General features: G+C 33.2%; 1 long non-coding RNA gene across 1 annotated transcript; it reads right to left on the reverse strand.

The window, feature by feature from the left end:
* Positions 1-2,571: 2,571 nt before the first annotated feature.
* Positions 2,572-5,383, reverse strand: LOC146146429 (uncharacterized). Its single transcript, XR_014498738.1, has 2 exons — positions 5,227-5,383; positions 2,572-2,809 (listed from the first exon to the last, which is right to left on the reverse strand). It is a non-coding gene; the product is annotated as an uncharacterized LOC146146429 (long non-coding RNA).
* Between the last annotated feature and the right edge of the window lie 6,804 nt (positions 5,384-12,187).

Below are 12,187 nucleotides of genomic sequence, written 5' to 3' on the forward strand. Positions count from 1 at the left end.
GTTATTGGTGTTTTATATTATACTCGTCCATATTTCGGCTGGTATGTCATAAAAGTGCCAATAGCTCATGGTTAAACTTTCAAATAAACTCGCTTCGTTGTTTTTTTGGAACAATAACATAACGTTTGCGCACAGCTTTTGTTTTAAGAAACGACTGTGGTTCGCAACTAGTTTTGGTGTTTTGTCTTATATCGTTATAGAATCGATTGTATTGTTTTTTTTACCAAAGTTACTTTGTATTCGCTCAATATGCACGGCTCGTGTTTTTATACTTTTCTACTTGATGTTTTTATCAACCCATTATGTGTATATAGGCGCGCAATTCTAGTATCACTTCAAGTTAAGTTCACACTTGTTTGCCGTCTTTCAATATTTTTTTTTATGGCAAATGGTTTTATTTTTCTGACTTCGCTTACTTTTCATATCACTTCACCAGTTGTTTATGCCTATTTTTTAGATATTCTAGCTTTAATATCGCCCGAGTTAGTTTTGTATTTGTTTAATGTGTTTGTAGGATTAGAAGTTGGATTTCCTTCCAGCAGTGACAATCAACTGTCGCACCTCAGCATCATGCGCAAGTAGAGTTTACATTATTCATGCTATTAGGGATGTCCCATAATATCACAACCCGATACCAAGTGCGTAGTATCGGTACTGTTCCGATACTACAGAAGGTCGTATCGGTTCCAAATCAATACAAAAGTAATTTTGCATTTCAGTCCTGGTTTGCCATTAAACGGAGCGATTTCTACTATAAATATATTTTTTACAATTGCGTTTGAACAAATAACTAAGTTTCAAATCGCTATTTTTGCTTAACATCCCGGAAAACTTTTCGATCGTCAATTTGATCGATATTGCTTATTTACCTATATTAATGACGTCATTTAGGATTGCATAAGAAAGCTAACAATGACATTTTACGTTATAAATGCCTGAGTGGGTGAAATACATAAATACAAAGAATGTTTCGCGTGATTCCTTTATTTTAGTGCTTCTTAACCGATGGGCAGTTACCAGGTAAGCCGCGGACAAGTAAAAAAATATACATCATATTTTTATTTTTCCATTAAAGCTTAGCTAATTTATTCCACATTCACTCCGGTCCACCTGAAATAATGAGAGAGCTCGCTGTATGCGCTGTCAGGTTTTCAGAGGTCTATAAGTGGCACGTGAGGTAAAAAAAACTAAGAAACGCTGCTTTATTCAATCGGATGCCAAGTGACGTCGTTACTCATTAAGCTCCGTAAATACCAAAAAAGTTTGCTTTTGCGTTACGGTACCGGTATTTTTGAAAAATGATTATCTTTCAAACTACAAACCGCTGTGTTGTATAACAAACAGCAGTTGTAATGGTACCGGTGTCGTATCTGCTTGGCTGATTCTGGTTTCCACTTACCTTGATCCTACTCCATTTGTTGAGGTTGCGTGTTCCAACAGCTCAGCCACAGCAATACATTAAACGTATCTGTGTTTATTGGATAAAATACAGAACGGAAATCAACTTACAGGAATTGCGTAAGGTCCATATGTTACAGTACTAACTCTCAGCATAATAACCTATGGTATGTTAGTTCAGGGATTTGTATCTATCGTCCAGTTAAACTACATCGGCGCTTTCCAACCCCTTTATACACATCGCTTGGTCATAGAATCATTTAGCAGAGGCATTTTCACTGAATTAAATAACATATTCGTGTTACTTACGCGGTCAATGTTTTGTGGTCACGAGGACTGTGTTGTGTCACGTCAAAAAGTTGGTTATAAAACTAAGTTTCGAATAATAGCAACAATTAGTAAAACGTCCACTACAATGTGAACCCAGCTAACAATTTGACGTCGCAGCGACGTAGATTTTTGGTTTAAGTTTGGTCGATAAGACGTTGCACCTAACGTTATTTCTACGTAAAAACGTCGACACTTTACGACCTAGATGCGACGTTATGCAACTACGTTATTTATACGTTGATCATAAACGTTATTTTTACGTAGAAGTGTCTATTCCAGACGACGTAGATTAGACGTTGTAAATTACGATGTTCAGCGACGTTATTTATACGTTTATCATGAACGTTATTTTCACGTAAAAGCGTCGACACTAAACGATGTAGATGCGACGTTGTGCAACTACGTTATTTCTACGTTTATCATGAACGTTATTTTCACGTAAAAGCGTCGACACTTTACGACGTAGATGCGACGTTGTGCAACTACGTTATTTAAACGTAGAAGTGTCTACTCCAGACGACGTAGATTAGACGTTGCAAATTACGATGTTCAGCGACGTTATTTATACGTTTATCATAGATGTTATTTTTACGTAAGAATGTGTGATCCGGACAAAGTTCATGCGACGTTGGAAACTACGTTGTATAACTAGGTTATTGAAAGCAACTCACAATGTTATGTTTGCGTAATAGTTTGGACTCCATGCCCTACAAATTACGCTTGCAATGACGTTACAAATTACGTTCGCAACTACACTATTATACTTGTGACATATCTGACTGTAATTATTTACACTTGCAAATTCTTACTAAATCTTCTAAACAATTACCATCCAGGAAAATATAGAAATAATATAGTATTGAAGTTAAACAAACACGGCAGTATAAAAATGTTGACAGTAAAGAACTGTAAAAAAAGAAAACTGAGATGCACATTAAAATAGGAAAGTAACGTTAACAACAACAACGTATTGAAAAAATAAGAACAATACAAATCCAGCGGTGTAAAACGAAAATCCAGCAGTTTAATCCGAATCTGAATGCGTGTGTGATACATCGAGTGAGCTGTTGGCACTTTCACCCTGCAATTATAATCGAAATAGTTAGAACTTTTGGTGAAATACGTCAGTAGTAAAGCGGTTATTTTTTAACCTAAAAAATGTTAAATAAATATTTTTTTTTGACAAAATTTTTACCTTTTAGAAATACATTAATTTAAACAACATATTGTTGTAAGAAGTACTGCATTTAAAAAAAACCAAAACATAGGTTATTTTAGAAAATTGTTGACTACAGTTAAGTAAAAACTTAAAATACAAGGCAAATATTTGCCAAATACAACAAAGAGCTCCCATATAATCTAAATAGGAAATTTGGAATAATTGCTAACCACCGCAGAAATAAAACACAGCAAATACTGTTTAATACATTTGATCAAATCAGAGATACACAACAAACTGAAGCAAAAACAAAGTTTGAGATGAACCTTATGCGATGTAAACTGGCCTGCATGGTAAATTATACCGGCTGACCGTATCACAAACATAAAATTACATATAATGCAGATAAAATGCTGTTGGATGCAAATCAAACATAAATTTTAATAAAACTTTAACTAAACAACAATTTTGAAATAATTAAAAAAAATTTTGACCTAACATGTAAATAATGACATTTTTTGAAAGGTCAAAAAATATTCGCCTTAGTGATTAGGTGAGGTGGATATGATTCCCAATGGTACTGATTCTCACATACATTAGTTAGAATGCATAATATGTCCAGTTGTCCACATCGCCATTTACACATTAAAATCAGCAGTACAAAATGTTGTAAACAGTATTTTTTTCTAGTATTATGTTTGGTACATTAATTTACCTTTGGTCATATAATTACCTAATAAACTTTAAAGACATGGTTGTTTCTCAAGGCAAAAATGCATACATGCATTGTTGTACAAGAATTTTATGTTAGTGAATATATTTAACAAGATGGTAACAAATATTTGTAATTATTTGTTTTGTATAACTTGTTTTATTTTATACTGTGGCTCAAATTTGAAAAAAATTTAGGTAATAGGGAAGTGACTGCTAGGGCTATATGGTCGAACAGGAGAATAGGTAGTAGGTACCTTATAAAAATGGCTCATGTGTTTGTCAAGCTAAGGAAAACCCCATTTATCCAACTTTCATCTGTTTAAGCTGCATTAACTGGGAAATGTGATTAATGACTACAAACATAACTTAACTTCATTTACCTTATGAACCAAATCGCAATGAGCAAAGCCAAAAAAACTAATTGCAATGATGTTCGTGCTTCTACATGGTAAAATAAATGCCCAACTGGTTGCCTTAAACAAAGATTGAAAACAACCTGATAGTTATTTCATGTTTTTTATTTTTTTATTATGTCAGCAGAGTGTTTTGTGATTAATTGTTCTCACTATTGGTAATATTATAATCTAGACCAGTGATTCTCAACCGCGGCTCTCAACTGAACATTTTGCGGCTCTCTAACCGAGTGAAAAATTAGTTAGAAGTAGCAGAATTGCAACAAAGTAAGTAAGAGAAATCAAGAATTAGTGAATTGTATCAGCAAGGATCCCGAGTACGAAGTCCTAATGTTACCGGGTATACTTCCATCCGGCTCTTTAAAATAATTTTGTGGTTTGTTACATCACAATATATTTAGTCCTGATCGACAAGCTATGGCAAACACTGTTACTTAGTTAGCCTAGGTTAGCGTAATGTATATTTGTTGTTTTCTAGTTGCTTTCTTAATGTTTTTTAATTATATGACTACTGTTGTTTTTTATGCGGCTCCTTGCAAACCTTAGGTTTGAAATGCGGCTCTTGCTCTAAAAAAGGTTGAGAATCACTGACCTAGACGTTTGGAATCCTAACACAATTCAACCATAGTTTCAAAATTTAGATGTGCCATTTACTAATCTAACCAAGCACAGAAATTTTATATCACTGTTAACGTATTTTCTTGTGCAACCTGAATTTGTTTGGTAAAATTTAGGATCAAGAATTTTTATCTCATTTTTTTGCCAATAATAATATTTAATAATGAATATTAGTATTTTTTATATTTTTTAAACATTGTTTTTATATTAAAAAAATATAGACCTTTTTTTTTAGTACTATGGTACAATTTTTTCCCAATAATTCTATCATGTTTATTTTGCCTTTACTTATTGTGTGATAGCGTTTTGTGCTGTGTAGCTTCTGGTCCACAGAATGCAGACTGGTCAGAAATATATAAAATTAAAATTTTGGTGACATTGTATAACTATCACTGGTAGGTTTTGAAAAAAATTGCTGCCCAATAAAAAAATTTAAACGCAGCCAGGATACATTTTAAAGTCTTTATTGTTAGCATCTAGGGCAATTGCAAGCATAAAACAAAACATTAAGAGTCAAATAAATATAATAATTAACAAAAATCATACACATTTATATGGGATGCTATTTAATTAAAATATTAATCACTAATTTACCTGTAAATTTTGATGAGCAGTCAAGTTCATGAGGAACATCTTTAACATGTATACCCTTCTTCAAATCCCATCTTGAACCTTTAATTTGCCTTTAGTTGAGATCTTCAGTAATGAATTTTCTAGTGTGCATTTGGGGTTTTATGCACACCAAGGTATTTACGCTGGAATGACACAGATCAAGATTTGCATTAAAATTGTCTAAAAACTTTGAGTCGCCGTAGAATGCAATTGGGCGCTGGTCTAGAATCCTACCACAATGATTAAATCAACGCACAATATTTGGGTTAGGGTGCGAGTTAGCGTTTGGGTGAGTCAAGTAATATTATATTTATTATTTAATATATTTGACCCACCCTAACCCAAAATGCTAACCCGCACCCTAACCCAAATATTGTGCACTGTGGTAGGATTCTAGACCAGCGCCTGCAATTGCCCACAGAGGTAATATAGCTTGTTTTCTATGTTAAATGAAAATTAGTGGAGGCTTTAAAGTCATTTATTCAGTAAATTATTTTTTCCTACTTAAAATAAAAATTATAAATAAAACTACAAATACAGCTTAGACTATTTAACCTGAAAATATATTTGATAACAAAGCCTAATCTTTTTATGTAACCCTAATCTTCATGATTTAAGGTAAACAACCTAAATATCTAACGAGCACTCTAGCGCTGAGCTGCCAAAACTTATTTTGAATTCCAATGTCCTGATAATAAATGTTCAAACTGGACTGTGATGTCATCTGCATATTGGCCAATCACGAGTTTACGCGCCGTTCGAAAACCGCGAAAAAAAAGCAGCAGGGAGCGACATTCTTGTCTATCCAGGAAACTACGTCTATAGCGGTCGCTGCGCTAAGTACTTTTTTATGCGATTTGTTTCATGTAAAGACAATGTCACATCTCTATTTTATGTAAGCATAAGTATACTTCTTACATTTTCTAAAAAAGTTAATCAGAACACATCACAGAAAACAACAAATATTTTGTACATAGCCTACATAATCCCGACGCATTCCTTAAAAGAGAGCATTTCTATTTAACGAAAATTAAAACTTGGAAAGTTAGTTTTGACGTCGGTAAACAACGTTTTTTATACGTCACGTATGACATTTTGATTCGATTGTACTTCAGCTTTATGTATAAAATAGTCTAAACCAAGTTGACCTCGATGTCAGGTATATACCTTGTTGTATACGTCACGTTTAACGTTTTAATCCGGTTGCATTTTGGTTTGCCGTAACCTTCGAAATGACTAAGTTCATTTAACATGTTGCAAATTTGGTCGCTTTTTAGTTTTTCGTAATGTCAAGAAATAAAGTTATTGGAACTTTTGAAAATAACATTTAAAATGGTTTTAAATAAGTTATCTTCAACGATCATTGCTTTTTGCGTATACGCCACGTATGATGTTTTGAATTGGTTACATTGAAGATTGTAATAACGTTAAAAAATAACGTTATATTAACGTTAAAAATGACGTATAAAATAGTCTAATTCTAAACACAAGTAAGCTTCGATGTCAGTATTTGCCGTAGTTTTTACGTCACGCGAAGTTCTAATTAGATTGCATTGTTGTTAGTTACAAACCAAAAAATAACGTTGTTAAAAAGCTTAAAATCACGTCCAAAATGCTGTCAAAGAAGTTAGCTTTGACTTTAGAATTCAACGTCATTTATACTTCACGCGTGACGTTGTCAGTTAGTTGGATCTTAGTTTGTCGCAACGTCAAGAAATAACGCTATTAAAACGTTTAAAATTACATCCAAAACGGTCTTAAATAAGTTAGCTTTGATGTCAGAAATCACCGTTGATTGTACGTCACGTATGACTTCCTAAATGGGGTCCATTGTGGTTTCTCACGACAACGTATGAAATGAAATCAAGTTTACTTTGACGTGAGTAAATAACGTTGCATGTACGTCACCTATGACGTTCTAAATTGGTTACATTAAGGTTTGTAATAAGGTTGAGAAATGACGTTATTAAAACGTTAGAAATGATGTATAAAATAGTCATAAAAAAGTTATCCTTGTAACAAAAGGTAACGTTGTTGTTACGTCACGTTTTACGTTTTAATTATATAACAATGTAGTTAGTCAAAACGGTAAACGTTATTATAATGCCTAAAATGGCGTCCAAAATAGTCTCCAAGAAATTAGCTTTGATGTCAGAATTTAATGTTGATTGTACGTCACGTATCACGTTGTAAATTAGTTACATCAATGGTGGTCGCAAAGTTTAGAAATAATGTTAGCAAAACGTTCGCTCTGACGTACAAAATAGCCTAAAACAAGTTATTAGCCTCGAAGTAAGTAATTAACCTTGTTCGTACGTCACCTTTGACTTTATAATCAGGTTACATTGTGGTGCGCCACAATTTTTTTAAAGAATACCATTGAAAAAACATTTAAACGACGTCAAAACTGGCTGAAAAGACGTTAGTTTTGACGTCAGTAAACAACGTTTTTTGTACGAGATTTATGACGTTTTAAAATAAGTTGCATTTGGTTTGTTTCAACGTTACGAAAGAACGTTAATCAAACGTTTGAAGTTACGTTAAAATTTGTCTATAACAAGTTAATTGTAACGTCAGAAATTAACGTACATTCTACGTCACGAATGAGGTTCTAAGCTGGTTGCGTTATAGTTTTACGGAACGTTAAATATACAGCGTTAATTAAACGTGTAAAAGACGTCTAAACCCGTCTAAAAATGTTAGATTTTACGTCAGTAATCAACGTTATTTGCATGTCACCTGTGACGTTGTAAATTTGTTTCATTGTGGTTCGTCGCAACGTTAAAAAATAACGTTCAACAAACGTTCGAAGTGACGTCCAAAATGATGTAAAACATGTTAAGATCGACGTCTGTAATCAACGTTGTTTGTACGTTAGAAATGACGTTGAAATTTGGTCGCATTGCGGTTTTTCCTAACGTTAATTTTGACGTTAGTGCTATGTTTTACATTACGTTTTGATAACACGGCCTCGACGTATTTTCTTAACGTTCGTTTGGACACATTCCCACAACGTTTACTTAGTTTAAAAAAAAAACCCGAACGTCGAAAATACGTTGTGTGTTAGCTGGGAAGCAGGCGGGTTTTGCATGAACAAAAACAAAGGCGACACAGAAAAGCGAAAATGTTTCATATCCCGAAGCCCTTTTGTCAGCCGGGAACTGTTACAATAACGCGTTCACACAGGTGAAATACTTTTATCTATAACGGAAATATATGTCACGATATAACATTATTCATGTGTGAAACAGCCGAATGCTTTGTTTTCAGAATGACAGCGAGTGTTTGGTAAAAGGCGTGAAAAAGTGACAAATCATAAATCGTAACATATTTGATAAATACACAGATTCTATAAACGTTTAAAATATTCAATTAACCTCTAAATTGACCCCTGTCGTTACAAATTTAACAAAAAAAATTGTTCAACCTTGTTTTTAAGCTACACTGTAAACATGAAAAGTAAACTTCCTTTATTTAAGTTTGATTTTTGGTGTTTATTTACATTCTTGAAAATTCATTTTTCATAAAATTGTGTGTTTATGTGAAATTATAACAAATGTTTGCAACTATTGTGATTTTGTAATTTTTTTTAGTTGAAGATTAAAACTTGCCAATATAAAAACACTTACCAAAGACTGTTTAAAAGAAAAAAACAATTTTTTTTTGGTTCATTTTATTACAAATTCCATTCTTTCACAAATAATAAAAACAATGCAAAAAAAAAAATAATAATAACTAAATGCAACACAAACATACTAAAAAAGGGGAAAACAAATGACTAGCAAGGTAAATCCACAAAATATAAACTTCATTGGTGTAGGAGAAATTAACATTGCACTCAGACCTAGTTGATAAATTGTTTACTAGTGATAGGGTCTATTTGTTCCATTACTTGATGCTTGCTTTGGCCACACCGTTTGCAATTTAGGAGTGTTGTGCTGTGCAAATTCCACTTTGTTTACACTTTGAAGCAAGCTTATGCAAAAAACTAAATAAGTCTTGTTAGACAGAAAAATATGCTGCAAAGGTTGACTAGAAACAGAAGACACTGTGCGATTAACCTTCAGAGATATGTCGTCCATAAATTCAGTTTTCAAAATTGTTTCATTTTTAGAGAAATTTCATATAAAAAATATTGTTTCCATTACCCTATTATCAAGTTGTAAATCCATCGATTTTTTAACTCCGCTGTAAAAAGATGAAAAATAAAGTTTGCTTACAACACACACAACGCTATTATCCATTAACAAACCAATAATTAAATCTATTCCAATGGACAGCACTGCCTTTTAACGTATTATGTCTCCTCAATGCAGGCTTTAAATAGGAACAGTTACTTGAAAATTTAAATTCTTGTTCAACCAGTCGCACCAATGAAACATTTTCTTTATTTTCATTACACTTTACATTAGTTTCTCATATTTTTGTCTGCATGGTTAACCAAAGTATTTAGGACGACAAATCATGATCCTGACACGACACGCTAATATCTAGTATATTTATGCCATTTTTAAGCAATTTTTATATATTTTGATCGAAAATGTTTAGTTTGACTAGTATTAATTATTGCCACTCATCCAAATGTTTTTAATGGGATGGTTTCCACCACTAGAGGCGTTGCGTGAGTGAGATGAACTGTTGCGAGCGCCTATCTTTTCCAATGGTTATTCGTTGTTTTCAGTTACGTGTTTTCGCGCTTTGTTTTTGTAGAATCTATTGTGAAGCTAATTATTCTTTTTAAGTTAACTTTAATTAATATCTATAATCACTTTTTATTCGCAATTTCTTCAAATACTGGTAGCGAGAAGTGGTTAAACATATACTGTTACAACTTTAATTTTGTACTTAAAATAGGGTTTCGGTTAAAACCAGGAAGCATTTGCGTCAACTTTAAATTAGAAATAAAATGTAATTAGAATATTTAAGGTCAGCTAGTTGCAAACAAAGTTGAAATAAGCATTTTTATGAGGGAATATTGTAGTTTTTGTGGTACTGCTGTTTTTTAACCTATAACTTTGCATTTTGCAAGTTGTTTCATTCACACTTTTTAACAGACATTTTTAATTCAAAAATATATCTTCTATGTGGTATTCCTCAAACGACATTGTATTGCTTGTGCACTTAAAATTTTAACCAGATATTTATTTTGTACTCAACATTAATTTAACACCTTTTAATACAAGATACCTCACATCTTAGGAAAATAGTCGAGTGATCCACATCCTTTCAAAACAACTAACTATTTGTACTGTTATACTGTTTTGAAATAGGTGTAATTTTATAAATGTTATCTTATCATAGTGACCCCATGTGGTTTTACAAAAGTTAAATAAATATAGCCTGGAGCCCTAGAGCAGACACTATCATGCAAGCTTGTGCATTTGGCTGAAAAATCAGGCACTTGCTGAATTCCAAAGAATATTTTAGCTAACCCGGAGCCTTTTTGGCAGCCGGGAACTGCAACAATAACGCATTCACACAGGTGAAATACTTTTATCTATAACGGAAATATGTGTCACACAAAAACATTTATCATGTGTGAAAATGCCAAGCGGTTGGTTCGCAAGCGACGGGGTGTTTTGGTAAAGGGATGCTCGATTTACAAAATCATCAATCATTACATTGTGAAAAGAGCACAACTCAAACAAACATCTTAAATGACCCCAGTCGCTACAACTTTAAACAGTAGAATTTATCAGTTATGAAAATCAACAATTAACAATTATGACAAAGTTTTTAACAAGCACATTTTTGAAACGGTTTTGCCTAAACTATACCTGTGTTTAATTGTGATGACTGTTATATTACACGTCTATAAGAGTAATAAACAATCAAGAAGTCTATTTGCTTTGTAATTTTTTTTCCAATTTTGCGTTTTCCCTATTTGCTGTAAATCATTTATTGGCATAGAAAAGAAAACGCAGTAAGGATATTATTGGGTATTATACTTGAAGCGAACTACTTAAAATAAAGTGTCCGGATTCCCATAAATTTTTGTCAGATATGACGTCACAATTTTTCAGATATGACGTCACAAAAGTATACCATTGCGTGACGTCATAATTCAGGTAAAAATAACATCGGCTGGCCGAATAAACTAACTCCTGCAAAATAACGCGAAAAACAGACCTTTTGAAAGCACGAAAAAGTAATAAGGTTAGCCTCTACAGTGGGCCGGTTTCCTAGTTTGACCCGGTATGAAGAATATCGCTGAAAGACGCCACCATGTCAATTGTCTGCACATCTTGCTTTTTCCCGAAAAGGCGAGAGCAACCGCACATGCCACCGAAAAAGCGCCGAGGCCAGGTCACAATACAACCATAGCGTTGTCTGCTGCGGTCAGCTGTGGTTCTTTCATGACACTTCTCAATTTTTAAGTTACTGTAGTTGGTTTTTGACAAATAAGGTTGCTGAAATGAACAAAACTCTATGCAGAGTTGATCCTAACATTAGATAGGTTATTCAATTCCTTACACAAGGGTCGGCAACCTTTGTGTAGTGGTCGCGGGCCAAAAGCAAACTCAAAAAGTTCTCTGCGGGCCGCACAACATATGTTAAATGAGATTTTGTGTTATTACAACTTTATAACAATTGTGAATCAGGTGGGCCTCGGATTTTTTTTGCAAAAAAACATGTTTATAATAATAACTTTTAAGGAGGCAGTTAAGTCTTGGCGCAAATTCGCTAAAAAAAGCGTATACTTGGTTTAAAATTCGAGTCCACACTTCGTCATCCCCCTACTACTATTAAAAAAGTGTAATAAAACTACTTTGAGAAAACACGATAGATCTTTAAAGTTAATCTATTTTATTGTTTGTTAACTATTTGGGGGCAGACCTGGCGAGCGAAGCTAGCGAGCGCGATTTTTTTGGTATACCGGTATTTCTTTTAAATTTCGTGTTTTTGTTACATTTAAAAAAAATGGTCAAAAAATATTTGTCGG

The sequence above is a fragment of the Ascidiella aspersa genome, chromosome 5, assembly GCF_963924565.1.
Source record: "Ascidiella aspersa chromosome 5, kaAscAspe10.2, whole genome shotgun sequence".
Lineage (NCBI taxonomy): Eukaryota > Metazoa > Chordata > Ascidiacea > Phlebobranchia > Ascidiidae > Ascidiella > Ascidiella aspersa.